The 14,052-nt window shown below is 39.7% G+C and overlaps 1 protein-coding gene across 1 annotated transcript in view; it reads right to left on the bottom strand.

Moving 5' to 3' along the window:
- LOC127456454 (ventricular zone-expressed PH domain-containing protein) overlaps positions 1 to 14,052 on the bottom strand; it is a 177,259-nt gene that overhangs the window by 143,164 nt on the left and 20,043 nt on the right. The window lies entirely within an intron of this gene.

Raw genomic sequence — 14,052 nt, forward strand, 5'->3', positions numbered from 1 at the left:
GGAATTGACTTCATCAAGAAAAGTGGGCATTCTGTACCAGAGTTTACAGTGATCTGTGGAGGAGTACTCCACTGCCAGCACCGATGTTGCAAGTTACTACATTTTGATAAAAGATAACACACACTTTTTCTTTGGATAATGTGCACTGAATAGGGTTCATTTTGATTGAAAGTTTTTTTGGCTTTTAACATCACACCTTGTCTACTCCGGATGCGACCGATGAAGCATCATGACCTCTGATCTTTAATATAGAACTGAATTGCTGATGACATTGAAGCCACTGCAACACCATGTGACTGTCGTATCCGGAGGTCAGAGACAATGAAATGGCAGCAGTATAGCCTGTCAGTCATTGAGGCCCTATGGCAGTTGGGGCATTCAAATATGGCCACTCGAACACTTCAGGTGGCTTTACCTCCTGCTGGCAGTTTACCATTGCATCAGCAATCCAGTTCTGTTTCATTTATCAGTGGTCACGACATGACGAATTATGTGAAGCAATGTGCCACAATGGCTTGAGGCTGTCAACACTGAATGCATTGAAGAGAACATTCTAAATGGCATACAGCTAAAACAATCAGCTGTGAGGCTAGACTTGAGCAATGGTTAAATTGGTGAACAACCTGTAACCTACTTTATTTTCCAGGGAAATTCATTGGTATACTGAGTGGGAGGAGTGGGTAGTTCTACAGTGTCAAATGTGTGTCCAGTGGGGAAATTGTAGGGTCACTGTCACAAATTGGAGCAATTTGCTTTTGATGCAACACAACATGCCGCTTGCATCTGGTGAACACAGGGTGTAAGGACTGCAAAACTTTTATGAATGTATCAGACTTAAGAACTAAACTTATTGAGAACAAGACAAAACAACATGGGCCACACTATGTAGTGTCTGTTATGCGAGACATTTTACATGTATAACACGCAGCATATCCAGATCTGGATGACACACCTCATACGTGGGTCAGTGTACAAAAAGTAAAAATTTTTGGTTTCGCAAAAGTGCTCAGGCCTCAGACTGATTAGTGGATCCAGATGGCGGTAGGGAGACTGTATTCTTGAAGGATATTACTTATAATGAGCATAGCTAGAGGGACTTTGGGAGCCAGTTAAGGGCTTTAATGTTTCAAAGACACTCTTTACCACCTCTACCTTTCCCGCTCCTGTTAAGAGTGTACGTACCAGGAGGGCTGTGTCTCTAACACACTCCAGACCACTACAAACATTCACATAGTTCCTCCGACATGACTTTAACATGAGACCCCTGTGTCAAGTCAGCTGGAGGCACGTATATACTTCGGAAACATGTGAGCTTATGACATGACATTTGAATCTCAAAACATTTAGAAGAGACTCAACTACTTTTACAAACTAGTAGCCTGCCCTGCTGAAAAGATCTGCATATGTTGTGTTTTGGATGCTGCTCATCAGCATGGGATTCTGGTGTCCTTACTGGGCTGCTTAACTACCAAGATTACCTTGGTCGACCAGCTTCACCACCAGCTAGACCAGCACCAAAGCAGCATGGAAATTCAGAAAAAGAAGTTGACCAAGTTGGTCATTGTTTTTATTTTCTGTACCTACCATCAATTTTCTTACTTACCTTTGTAAATGTTTGATTTACAAGTCGCATGTCATACCAATGAACTAGTCATTTGTATGAATAATTTCTCTACCCTTCTTATTGCAATGTTTCAGCTTACAACACCCATAATGGTACCCCACATGACCTAACCGGAACCCCATTACCTCACCCCAGTTCCTGCTCCATAGAGTATGAAGAGGTCACACGTTATTGGTTCTCTGCAGACCCGAGGGAAGCTGGGCCAGTGTGGTGTTAATAAGGGTAGGGGAAGACAGAGGGGAAAGAAGACTGATTAGAAGACAGACCCAACATAAAGCCTGAGGAAAAGGTAGGACGAGGCTGAAATATTAAGATCTAATAATCTTATTAGCTGGGCCTCTGTAGTTGTTCTGCTATAATGCATGACATATGCGGTAACCACAAAATCTAAAATGCTTATACTGGAAATGAAGACCCACCGCTGACTATTACTGTAAGTTAAATGAAGTACCGTAATGTGTCACTAAGTCATGTCAAATTTTGGAAAGGAAATGTCTTTCTATCAGAAAGACTCGAGATTGTTGGAATTAATACAAATGAAAAGATACTTACATCATTTGGCGTAAGCCCCGTCTTATGGTTCAGAGCTCAGATGCTGCTTGAACCGTCAGATCCCGGCAGGGGAGCGGAGCTTACCCCTGCCCAGGACAGGACCTAAACTGGTGGAGATGGGGTGGAATGGGGGTAAAAAACCCAGAAGTATGCGAACAATGAAAGACAGCTTGCAGGCTTTTAAAACGGAGGCTGTATTGTGATTGGATGAGATGCCTGATAGATGTTCATGCTAGAACTATGCTTATGCTTACATTACTTATATCAGGTAGGTTAGGGGTTAGGGTAAATTTTTTAACAGTAGGCCTCTAAATGCACCAGAGCTAATGATTCTAGTGCTGTCTTTTTTTCCTGTTTTGTGTCATGCATGTTTTTGAAAGAGGGAGAGTTGGACAAGTGCTGTTATGGTCTGAAACAATGGCGTGCCTCTGTTTTCTATCTCTAGTGCAGCTTGGATTCAGGCCAGAAGTTCTGCTTACTCACGTATTGACATTCTCTTCCCACTCAATCCTCTAAAGAGTGGTACGATGATTCAAGACATAATTAATGGAAGTCTGAGAGAATATACAAGGCATGGAAATGTAAACATATGAATGCAAGCTTTTTCACTGTAGAGGCCAGCCAATTGTTGACTGTACCTCGGTTCAAAAATCTGGGCAACTGTTGAGTGGAAGTTGTCATGACAGTTTCACAATTGAGAGTTACATAACCAGTTCTTGGACGGACATGGTGATCAAGCAGCAAGCCCAGTTTTAAGACAATACACTTTATTTAGATCTCGAATCCCCATCGACTGTTGGATAATACAACTCAAAGCCCAAGAGGCACTTTCCTCTGTTGAGGAGCTGCATCAAAACTCTGCAAAAACACTTATGTTTAAAAAACATTTCCAAACCACTGTGGCATGACTGGATGAATATCCACTGGATGGATAAAGGTTCATTTGCTGAACAAACAAATGTCTGAGGACTGTGGTGGCTGTTTTCATAATGTAGGGTGAAGAGATAAAAACAGGAAGTGAGGAAAAGGGTTGAGAAGGCAGCTATTTACTTGAGATTAGTATCTTACTGGGATGCAAATTTATGAGGCATGAAAAAGGTGTCAATCACTGGTCCACAAACATGTTTTCTGGGGATATTCTTCAAAGAATTCGCTAAAAACACCAATTCCAGCAATATTAATCATTCAAGTATAGCAAATTAAATGCACAATTGTACAGAATTAGCTGCAAAAATAAAAGGTATTTTGTTGTGGCTTGCTTCTGTTTCACAAATTAATTTTGTTCAATTTAGGGTCCTTTCACACTAGCACTTTTGGTGCGCACCCGGGGTTGAATGACATCAAAGTTCGGTTTGTTTGGATAATGTGAACGCTGTTTTCCGAACTCGGTGCGTAGCAATTGAAAAGGCGGTTCATGTGAACTCGAGTACAGTTCGCTGCTGGTATGAACCCAATCATACCAAATCACGGAAGTGAACCGCTTGTGATGACGTTTAATTTGTGTCTTTGCAGGCTCTCGATTGCAATTATTATAGTGTAATGCATTTCACATACCGGTTTGTCTCCAAATAGCTCACATTCTTCACATCTCTTGCAATGCATCCACGGGGACCCGGCAGACAAACGCTAACATTTATCACATCATTGCACATTCACTGCATACGCAGCAGACAAACACAAGTGTTGTTCTGTGCATGGCAAGTTTTCGTGGTAAATCCAAAGAGAAAAACCTTAATACTAGGGATGGGCATTTTGATAATTTTGTCTACTCGAGTACTTGTCGAATACTCGAAGGGCAAAGACATGTTCATAACTGTATATATAATAACATGTCTGACAAACGTCTTCGGCTGCTGAACTGCATGTTGTTGTTCCAGTGTATCGTCTATTCATTATTATAGGCTGTTATAAAATAATCTGTTACAAAATGTACAAAAGATTGCATAATCAAAATATAATGCATCATATTTTGTCATTATGTGAAGATTCGCTGCCCAACTCAATGAAAGAATGTGCACAACACATGTCTGTCTGTTCTTCCTTCAGGTACCGTAGTAATCTTAGTAAGTACGCACCAGTTTTATTAGTGACTGTCTGGTCCATCCATTTTAAAACATTTTTACAGGAGACGCCATAACCATTGCATTTTTAACATGCACGTTAAATTGAAGTTAAGTTTTGAAGACACTGCGTTCTGTACCATTCAGCTATGCTCTGTCTAGCTGTTTGAAACACTCGCCTGCTGTATATGCGCTGCTTCAGCACGTTGAGTCCACTGCCACAGGCCTGGTGTGTGTGTGTGTGTCTCCCCAAGTGTTCGCTCTTGTGGGGAAAGCCGCGATGCTCCGTATTGTTGTAGCTGTGATGATTCATGAAGCGTTCCATTCCACTCGGAGAGTCTGAATTTCCACCTTGCAACTGGGGAAAGTGCAACGGAATGACACTTTATGTTGGATTTCTAACTTGGAAACTCGTGCGGAAATCTTCAACTCCCATTTTGTCGAGATGCAGGTATGTGTTAAGTCATGCAAACATTTTGGCACCCAGGGCAGGGAGGTTTAGATTCAGTGACAAATATTCACTTTTATTAAATAATATCCATTAATGAGTCAAAGTTCTTACATTAAATGATAAAACATGTTATGCAAGTGTTTTGCAGAGACAGGTGTTCAAAACACAGTTAATTACACTCTCTTTTGATTATCATAATGATAGCATTGCAGCATCGTATATCAGTATGGTTGCTATGAGACGTCTCTGACAATCAATGTACCCCTCAAAATCACAACGTAATCAATCTCACAAATAAAAATAAGCTCCCTATTTGACACGTTGCTGTTTAGTTGTCAGGTAATTGTCATTGAATTTTGAATTAAGTGAAAATTCACATCATGCATGATCACCATCGATCATCGTTTTCATGATCGATCATTGCTGCCACGTCCGAGTACCCGAGTACTCGAATACTCATGCCTATCCCTACTTAATAATTCACTTTACAGTGACATCATCTCGAGTTGTTACCATGTTACTTGTTACGTTGATGACATATTCAAACCATGGTTCTGACCCAAACAATATGATGTGAACAAGAGACAAGCAGGCGTAGCAGGAGGGGGAGGAAACAAACTCGGGTTCGGTCCAAGCAATCGAACCAAGTGTAAAAGCAACCTTAGTTCAGTGACAACTTCTGGAGATGAATATTTTATGTGCTATTAGTGAGTCATTGAATTATTTTGAGTCGTTTACGACGGAAATCTACCAAGAAACTTTATAGTGTTGTTTAAGCATTATTGTCACGGCTCCGGTGAGTTTGTCGGTTTGCTCTGTGTGTTTTGTTATTCTCTCTCCCTCATGTCTCGCAAGTGCTGCCAGCATGCATGATCAGTGTTTCCATGGGAATATTGATTGTTCCCAGAGGAACGCTGATCATACCACTAATTAGCATACTAGCAGCACCTGGTTCTCCACTGATTCACTCCCTACTTCAGCCCTTCGTGTTCTCAGTATCTTTGCTAGATTGTTGTTTGATGTTAAGTATTTACCTAACTTTCTCTGCCTATTTGATCTGTATCTGTTTGGTTGCCTGTCTCTGCCTGTTTGTCGGGAGTGTGGTTACCTTCTAGTTTGCTGTACGCTTGTACTCTGTGCTCAAGAGTCTTCAACAGAGGATTCCTCATCTCTGCCCGCGTGTCGGGAGAGTGATTGCCTTCCAGTCTGCTGGGTGCTGTTCTCTACACCTCACTATGATTCAATGGAGGATTCCTACGAATCTGCTCCTGACTTCCACAACGCACACACTTGCCTACGAACACACTATTCACGGATTTGCCCATTGGCGGCCATGGAGCGTACGCATCCACAAACTTCTCCCCACTACTGCAGCCGGTGCCGGGATCTTCAGTCTTCACCAGCACAGTTGAAGTGAATATTTATTGTTAATAAATCCTTTGAACTGTTCCTGTGCTCTTGGGTCTCTTTGTCTCGCTCTTGCTCTCTGACAATTTTAAGAATAAAGCAGACCTATAATTTTCCTTCAGTTTGTGAACTGCTGAGCACAACCTTTCATCCAAAAAGACAACGATAATATTCTTATAATAATGAGTTTCAATTATGTCCTTACATTCTCCTTTATTAAAATTTGCATGTCAACAAATCTATATACTTCAGTAGAAAAACAAAGAATATCATTTTTTCTACAGTATTTAAACTGCCAAGCATGACTTTTAGCAGAAAAGATGACAACAATACCCTAATAATAATAATGAGTTTCAATAATGTCCTTTCGTCATTGTAAAGTGGCTTCCACATGACTTGCGTTGCGTCGGGGTGTCAACACTGCACACAACACCAGCATCAAGTTGCTTTGCCCTCCACATGACAAGCGTTACAAAAAGCGTCACGGAGGGGCGATTTTACAAGTTTGCCATGCAAGAAAACGGGAGAAGTGCACATTAGACATTGAAAACATGTATTTGGAAGAGAAAAAAAACTGGCAAATGCTTTGATTGCATAAAGTAATAAGAGGACTTGTTTACTTTAAGGTCTTAGCATTTTCTTGGTGAATTTTAATTAGTTCAATAACTGGGGCCTCTGGATGCTTGGAAATGCTAATATATATAATTGAAATAAATTGTGAGACATTCAATATCTGTTCATACATTTGGAGAGTTTTTAAATATTTCTTGTTGATTTGTACTCTCAAAGACATCATTTGTGAAGCAAAAACGTGTGAAAAACTCTTTGGTGGAAAGTTTGAGCTGGGGTTGTGCTGACACGACCGTCCATAGACTTCAATGTACTGGCAGCACTGACACAAGTCATGTGAAACTCCCTTAATGTGTATAAACATCAGTCACATTTATGCATTAATAGCTCTTCACAAGGTAGATTCATATGCCAATGCCAAAGTGAACGAACAACATGCACCTCTCATTCAGTCGGTCATTACATGCACCAGGTCATTCAGTTTGTTAACGAATGAGAAGTTTCACGAGTGCCACTCTGTCAGAACCCTTCACGCTCAGTTACTAAATCACTGTGCACATGCTGCTGTAGCTAACACGCGATTGATCTAGCTGTAATCAATCAAGCAATCTGCCTCGGTAGGACTCCGGAAGCCAAGCACGAGATTTGTCCCAGCTGTAATCAATCACCATGCGTTGAGAGTCTGACCCCCCCTCTAAAAAAAAAAAAAAAAAACTCTTCGGATCTGCACAAATCCCAAAAGTGACCAATTTTCAAAAGTTTCAAAATTGCAAATTTCACAGAAAGGTGAGGAGTTTGCATCCGCGATTTTAACACTTTTCCACCAAAAAAATGCTGTTTGTTTTTGTGCTGGCTTCTTGCTGAATTTTGACTCCCTATATCCTTATGTTTAGGAGTAGTTGTAAGGAAGGGCTTTAGAGGTAGGTACCAATGATGGTTAGGGTTAGCGGTGGGTGCAGGGGTGGGCTTTAGGGATAAGGACCAATCAGGTAGCAGGGAGTCAGAATCTGGCAGGGAGTCAAATTTTGGCACAACACCTGAGCTGGTGCTTAGCTGAGGAACTTTTTAACTAAACTGAGAAAAGAACTATGACATACACTAACGGTCAAAAGTTTTGAAACACTTGACTGAAATGTTTCTCATGATCTTAAAAATCTTTTGATCTGAAGGCGTATGCTTAAATGTTTGAAATTAGTTTTGTAGACAAAAATATAATTGTGCCACTATATTAATTTATTTCATTATAAAACTAAAATTTAATAAAAAAAAAAATAAAAAAAACGTTTTTGAAATTGATGACTTGGGCCAAATAATAAAGAAAAGCAGCCAATAAATACCTCAAGAAGTTGGTTGAGAAAATGTCAAGAGTACATTTCTGAAAATTCTAGGCAAAGGGTGACTACTTTGAAGATGCTAAAATATAACACCGTTTTGATTTATTTTGGATTTTGTTTAGTCACAACATAATTCCCATAGTTCCGTTTACGTTATTCCATAGTTTTGATGACTTTACTATTATTCTAAAATGTGAAGAAAAAAAATATAATAAAGAATGAGTAAGTGTTTCAAAACTTTTGACCGGTAGTGTAACTCATTACACTACTAAATAACCTGCCAAAAAAAAAAAACATATCATATCACAGTCTTTGTTTCCGTATCTTGTTAGTTTACATTAATTCGGTGTCTTTATGATTTTACAACCTGCTTGTTTTTCAAAAATTATAACAAATAATATTCATATCAATCAATTCGCACATGATATTTGTCTATTTCAGACAGGGAAATTAAAGTGCCTCTGACATTAGTGGTTCCTGTTTCAAGATCACCTAGGCTACATTCACACAGTCAGTATCTGGGATTGACAACCACATTTACTTACAGGTGTCTTGAAATGTCCTGTTAATACAACAGTTTACAGTAGCGGCTTGAATACTGTCTGTATGAATGAACAACTGAAGTCAAGCCTGTATTCTAGCAGCTGTAACCATAGTGAAAGTGACTAAAGTAAATATCAAAGATGGCGACGTCCATAACAACGCCATGTCTTGTCACAATTGATGCTGTGTTATTAAATAAACGAGTCCAATCAATGTGCGAGTTCATCCATCAGATCATAATTAACTGACAGCGGCTTTGAATGCTTTTTAACCAAGCGCAGAGTGCGACATTTGTGTTGTGTGGCTCGTGCTCACGAGAAGCTCCGGGGGAAAACAGTGGCTGGATCTTCAGATGACACGCAGCTCATATCTCCATCTCTGTGAGTTTATGAAACACAAGAGACACACTAGACACCCGCGTGTACAGTGCAACGTGGCTCTCACATTATATGCCATGACAGACATCTAGTTGTCCAGTGCGGTTCCTTTAACACAGCGTGGGTTTGCCGAAAATGCAGTTGTGAGTCATGAAAATTTGCGGGTGTCAGTTCGGTTATAGAATGCTGTTGTCGGGCCTGGGCAGCTCAGTGAGTATTGATGCTGACTACCACCCCTGGAGTCGTGAGTTCGAATCCAGGGTGTGCTGAGTGACTCCAGCCAGGTCTCCTAAGCAGCCAAACTGGTCCGGCTGCTAGGGAGGGTAGAGTCACATGGGGTAACCTCCTCGTGGTCATGATTAGGGGTTCTCGCTCTCAATGGGGTGTGTGGTAAGTTATGCGTCGATTGCGGAAAACAGCATGAGCCTCCCGTGCTGCAAGTCTCCGCGGTGTCATGCACAACAAGCCACGTGATAAGATGCACGGATTGACAGTCTCAGAAGCGGAGGCAACTGAGACTTGTCCTCCACCACCCGGATTGAGGTGAGTAACCGTGTCACCTAGTGACCTACTAAGTAGTGGGAATTGGGCATTCCAAATCGGGAGAAAAAGGGATAAAATAAAATAAAATAAAAAAACAATTAAAAAAAATGATATATATATATATATATATATATATATATATATATATATATATATATATATATATAAAATAGAATGCTGTTGTCACTCTCATGAATAACTGACCTGTGTGTGAACGTAAGAACTCGTAAGCTTTGTTTTTTTTGTCTGTTTGAGAAAAAATTCATGGAAATGCAATGATGAAATTTAAGATTTTTATTTATATGTTGCTATTTGACTTGGCTTTTCCAAACAAATAATAAAAATATATATATATAAGTAAGCACTTCTGTTGCTGTGTGAATGTGGCCCATGCGTAGCCAATTTTTCCGGCCCAGATTCACTTAATTTGTTGAAATGTTGAGCCTATTGAAAATATTGGATATATCTCTCGATAATTATGTGTTAGCTCTGAAATAGGAAGAAAGTTATTTTTTTTTAATCAGAGGAAACATCATTTCAACCAGTCATTGTAGCAAAGTAGATTCAAACTAAAATGTAGTTATAAATAATGAAGGCATCTTTTCAAGTTTTTCACTACATGAGCAAAAGGAACAATGTTAATAATTATTTGTATTTTATATGCACAAATACAGAAATAAAAAAGCACTATTTTCCTACTGTATATATATCTTTACTAAACCATTTTTTATGAATTAACAGGGTTTGCAAAAACTACTACACTAACTTATTTTTTGGAACCCAGTTGAATATTGCTATACTACAGAATTATATTTATAATTTTGAGTATTATATTTGTTTAGCACAAGAGTAATGTAAATCTTTTGTATTTACTTTCATCTGGAAAACTGAAAGTGCAATTGACAGTTCATAACTTTCCTCATTACAATTCTAGTGAAACACTGTCATCTCCTCCTTTTCTGACACTGTGTTGCATTTGTATATTAGCTTAATTTTGAACTGCATAAATGTAAGAACCTGCAGTACTTTGCTTTCACAATGCACGTAAACTGCTCTGAGACTGCTGAAAACCCACTCACAACAAGCAGTTAAATCACAATTAAATTTCATTACTATAATATCAGGAATATTTGATTTATCGCCTCAGCCCTAGTGGAACACTTCCAGATCAGATGGTCTACATGTCGTGTGGCATAGCACACTTATGAGCGTCACACATGACCAAAAATTAGGCCCTATAATGAGGTTTCTCAGGTGACCTCTTCAGGGGGATGTCCACTGTAGCGGTGTAACAGTAAAAATGGGGGGAAAATATGCAAATGCTGCAAAATACAGAGGTATCCAATGTATATCCTCATCTTTAACATGATTAGATTATATAAAAAAAATATACAACTTTTCATGTGTAAGTACCTTTTATTCTGTGGCTCAATTAGGTCTTCTCAATATTGTTGTCCTTTGGCTGACCCAAACCATAATAAGACAATTAGTTGAGGTCAATGTTAATTTCACCATCCTATTCCCCAATGAAGCCACATTTGTTCTTTGCCTCTGATGACCCTGGCCAGCAATCTCTCACACTGACATTTCCTTAATGAAGAGACTGTTTCAACACAAAAAGTAGACCCACAGCAATCTGGTCTTTATCTGTGAAGGGCAACAATTTGTGTAAGTGGAGTGTTTAAACAGCTGAGATGAGAGTGTATTTTGGCATGCACACCAGGTCAAATATACCATCCACTCCTCATTTAATGGACCAACAGTTAGAAAAATACAAACGTTTTATTTAAAAACCATTTCAATTGAAGTAGAAGAACAATGGACGTAATACAATTTCTTCATTGCGTGGATGTATCAAATGACCCATTTAACTGTGTGGTTTGGGACCAGAAACCAGAACCACACACAGTGGGCCAGGAAGACTGCACAACTTTTACACTCTATATGTCAATGATGTGGGTGGCACACTAGTGGGATGGAAACAAAGCAGTTACTGGTCTGTGTGTTTGAATATTCTTGTAAAGGCACAGAGGGACTGCTTCTCCCATTACCATTAAGGCAGTGAGGTGCAGGGCCTGGAAAGCACTGAATCATGGGGAATATGATTGTTTTATACCTTCCATGACTCACCATTCTACTCTATGACCTCATAAAATACAGCACAGGGTGATCGTGACTTTGCCAAGGTGGACGTGTTCCTGGATCAACAACTTTTGTCAGTCCTGTAACAACACTCCTGTCAAACAAACACATCTCTAAACCCAACCCTAACCATTAACTATCTCTAAAATCTGAGGAGAATTATGGAAAGAGTGTTGTTCACTGTGCTCTTCCCTGCTAAATAGACCAGCATTGTGGTCACCAGCTTATGTTGTGTTTTGGGTGCTGGTCCCCTAGCATGGGATGCTGGTGTGCTGGTGTCCCCACCAGGCTTTTAAACTAGCTTAACCAGCTTCATCAGAAAGACCATGCTGTTCAACAAGCTAGCAAAGTTTAGCTGGTGAAAAGCATGGCTCTGCTGGTCAACCAGCTAGACCAGCACCAAACCAGCACTAACCATCACCAGCATAAACCAGCCTAGACCAGCATGGGAATTGCACAAATTGTAACAAGCAGTTGTTCTATCCACACTGAACGTGAAACTGCCACATGACGTGGCACAATCACAGCCAATCAGAAGATACTTGATGTTCAATGTACAGTTATGAGGAGTGGGTTTTTGGACAAATTCGATTTCACGATGGGCGGGGCTACCCCACGCAATGCCGCAGAAATGGAAACCACAAAATCAATAAAATACTCTTACTCTAAACAAGAGCAATATCTAGCTCAGGATATATTTTGGAACAGAGAAAATCTAGAAAAATACAGTATTCTCTATAGAAATTTCCATGACTTTTTAATGACTTTTGAGATTTTTATTATTTTCATGACTTTTCCAGGCCTGAAAAACATTTACAGATTCTCTGATATTTCCAGGTTTTCCTGTCTGTTCCTGGCCTACCGCAGTAGTGGCCAGTGCTTTTTTAAAAGTGGGGAAGCAAAGACTTGTTTTTGGTGTCTAAAAAGTGGCTCCCAAAAGCTGATTAAACTACTGTAGGAGTGGGGGCGTGGTCGAGCACTGATCTCTGGCGAGCGAGGCCAGGAGAGGTGAGTGGAAAGGATTTACACCTGTGCGGGAATTGACTAACAGTTGATTTGCATTGCAGTGAGCAGTGGCGGGGATAAAGGTGCGGCGTCAGCAGCAGACAGGAAGAGAGAGCTGACTTGATCACTGATGTTTGTGAAGATTGTGTTTGAGTGTGAAGATTTACTTTGAGTGTGAAAAGAATAAAACTTACTTTGGAATTGACATCGCCGTCCCTCTACTCCCACAACTACTCAAGGACGGATTAAGAATTGAGAGGCCCCCCATGCCCAATGCAAATAATAATATTACTACTACTGCATGACACTAGTTACATAACTGTGTTCTCCTTGATTTGGTCAGACTTTTCATATAGACAGAAGAAAAGTTTGGAAAACATTGCAGTAATTTTGTCGCTTACACAGTAAGAAATGAATGTAAACTAGAGCTGTCAAAGTTAACGTGTTTAAGCATGCGATTAATTTGAAAAGTTTAATGTGTTATTTTTTCTTATTCATCGATTAACGCATTTACCGTTATTAAAAGGGTCATGTCATGAAGAATCAAATTTTCCTTGATATTTTGACATATAAGAGGTCTTTCTACTATAAAAACATACTGTAAATTTCAGATCTTAATCCCCAATGCAATAAAAGAATTTATTGAAACCAAGCTGCAAAAATGCCTCGTTCTCTACTTCCGCGACTACCCTACGTCACTAGGGGTACATTAATTCATGACCGCCTCTACAGCTCAAAAACATCAACGCCTACATAAAATCATTGCACCCTTGGCCCTGCCCACTGGTGCTCAGTTCGTACTCAGAGAGAGAGACAGTAGGACATAGGACTACTGTGGCCTCACTATTCTGAACACCAAAGGGGACACATCTGGACTATTTTGGATTATTTTTGTATGTATTCATGCACTAGACAGTTATCTTTGACCAATTGATACATATCTCGCACCACTTTTAAAAGACGCTGTGTTAAGTTATAACTCTGAAGAGGAGACTCCATTCGGTTTCATTTAGCTGCTCTACCTCTTGTTGTTTTGAGCACAAAAACATCAAGGATGCGTCCTTTCGCCCATCTGTGCTATTTTTAATTGTTGGTGTATGAAACTAGGGCTGAAACGATTAGTCGATGTTATCGACAATGCTGACAATAAAACATTTTGACAAAAATTTTAGTTTTCGAATAGTCGTTTGAGCTCATTTAACGTGACATGAGATCACATTAAACTCTAATGATGACGCACGAGACCAGCACTACAGTTCACGCCTGACTGAGGAGAGGAAGAATTACACAGCTCACAGTCCAGATGCACTCTAAACTTTCTAAACAGCTTCAGGTGATGTAGATTGCAAAGTATAAGAGAATTATAATGCAAAAATACAAAATAAGTAAATACAGAAGCACTCTCGTTGTGGAATAAGCGGAGCCGGAGCTCTTTAATGGAAAC

Source organism: Myxocyprinus asiaticus, chromosome 18 (genome assembly GCF_019703515.2).
Source record: "Myxocyprinus asiaticus isolate MX2 ecotype Aquarium Trade chromosome 18, UBuf_Myxa_2, whole genome shotgun sequence".
Classification (NCBI taxonomy): domain Eukaryota; kingdom Metazoa; phylum Chordata; class Actinopteri; order Cypriniformes; family Catostomidae; genus Myxocyprinus; species Myxocyprinus asiaticus.